At 64.6% G+C, this 2023-nt stretch overlaps 1 protein-coding gene across 1 annotated transcript in view; it reads left to right on the top strand.

Moving 5' to 3' along the window:
- The first annotated feature begins 411 nt into the window (after nt 1-411).
- The window catches only part of NOS1 (nitric oxide synthase 1), a 109528-nt gene continuing 107916 nt past the window's right edge, over nt 412-2023 (top strand). Inside the window, exon 1 of the mRNA XM_003789935.1 lies at nt 412-702. The gene's annotated coding sequence lies outside the window, so the exon portion shown is untranslated. The remainder of the gene's footprint in view (nt 703-2023) is intronic.

Here is a 2023-nt window from a genome sequence, read left to right on the forward strand (position 1 = left end):
CAGGTGAACATGCCCCCTCCACCTTTCCCTCTCAGCAGATGCCAGGCCTAACCACTGCTCCAGGAAAGACCAGAACCAGGCAACATTTTCAGAGCAGACTGCCTTGCTCCCTGCCTGCCCTCTCAAAAGCCAGGGCCAGAACCTCCTGCTGGCTGCTGGGAGGTCCAGTGCCCCTCAGCCTGGGGGCCGCTCGTCCCCCTGTCCCATTAAGGAGTGTTATCCCAACACTGATGTGGAGACAGAAATAACCAGCCCTGCCTTCCGTGGGGCCTTCTCTGCCCAAACAGAGCTGCCCTTCCCTGCGTGGCTACTCCGTCCAGCCCCCTCCAGGCTCCCAGAAATTGTCATTTTGTGTATGTGTGTGTGTTCGTGTGTGTTTCCTGATAGGAAAAAAAATGGAAATTAGGTTATATAAAAGATGTATGCTTTGGAGCCCAGAGCGGCTCTTTTAATGAGGGTTGCGACGTCTCCCTCCCCACACCCATAAACCAGCCGGGTTGGACGTCACCGTTAATTCGTTTCAGCGATGATAGGATAAAGGAGGGACATTAAGAAATAAATTCCCCCTCACGACCCTCGCTGAGCTCACGCTCAGTCCCTACATATTTATGCCGCGTTTCCAAGCCTCTGAGCGAGGAGCTACTTAGCGCCGCGGCTCCTCCGAGGGGCGGCCGGGCAGCAAGCGGCGGTCGAGCAGACGGGGTGAGCCAGGGGCGCGCGCGGGGCGCCCGGCACTGCGCTGGGGAAGCCCGCAGCCTCTGTCCCGAACTTGGGTTCCCTGGGGCAGAGGGAGCGGAGACAAGAGGAGGGGAGAAGGGAGGAGTGGGGGCTCGGCGAGAGGGGGTGGGGAGGGATCTTACAGGCACAAAGCGGAGGGGAAGGGGAGGGACGCGCGCGGCTCCTACCCGGAGGTGAGTGGGTGCCGCTGACGCCCTCCAGCCGCGCGGGGCGGCGGACCCGGAGGATTCGGAACCGGGAGCGCTGCAGCTGCGGGCTCCCGGGAGGAGGAGGAGAAGGAGTAGGAGGCGGGCGGGCGGGTACGCAGCGCAGAGAGGCAGCTCCGGTGCTGTCCGGCTCGGCGGCAGGTGAGTTCCCGGCCCAGACGTCCCGCGCCCCTCCTTGTCCCTAGGGCTCTCCCCCCTTGCCCGAGCCCCCAGTGCGTTCTGGAGGCGCGCGGTCTTTGCTGCGCGTCCAAACTTGGTTCGAGCGGCCTCGTCTTCCTCCCAGCGGGCGGTCCTGGGCCGGGGGCTGCGGGACTGGGGGTCGATGTGCCCTCCTAGCTCCAACTTTACAGTGACCCGCGTCCCTCCGCAGCCGCACGCGCGGCTCCGAGCTGCGCGCTTACGGGTAATGGCGGACCCTTTGGCACCACTCACAACCCCCAGCGGGCCGCCCGAGGTTGGGGGACGCCAGTCCCTGGGGACCGTTGCACCTGCCCAACCTCAACTTAAAGCTTTCCTCGGTACCCGGCTCTTTCACCGAATCGCAGCTGCCAGCCGGCGGTAATGGCGGACCCTGGGGCCGCGCCAGCCGCCACCCGCGGCGGGGGGCCCGGGGCTGGGAGAGCTTAGCTCTCGGGGAACATCGCTTCTGCCTGGCTTCCAACTTTGTGAGGATCCTCAGTGCGCTCCCGCGGTAATGACGGGGCCAGCTGCACCTCTTACTTCTTAAGCCTGGGCGGGATTGGGGCGGAAGTGGAAGAGCGCTGTCTCCAGAACCTGGGAAAGTTGTGCCTCTCCTGTGAAGGAAGCTCTAGGGCTCCAGGTGCGTCCCTCGGCCAGAGGGACGGGGACGCGCTCCGCAGAGGTTCAGGGCCCGGCAGTGCCCTGAGCGCGCGGGATGGGTTTCCTTCCAAGTGGCCAGGGTCGGAGCAAGGGCTCCGGGAGAGCTAACTTCCAGGGCCACCTAGAAACCTTTGGATCCCAGGATCCCGACAGAGCTCTCTCGGGACTGCGCCCTAGAGGCCGCGAAATGCTCGCCCCCGTCTCCGGGTCACTGTGGCCGGAGAGCTGCAGAGCTCTTG

Source organism: Otolemur garnettii, unplaced genomic scaffold, assembly GCF_000181295.1.
Source record: "Otolemur garnettii isolate 467f Iridium unplaced genomic scaffold, OtoGar3 scaffold00038, whole genome shotgun sequence".
Taxonomy (NCBI): Eukaryota; Metazoa; Chordata; class Mammalia; order Primates; family Galagidae; genus Otolemur; species Otolemur garnettii.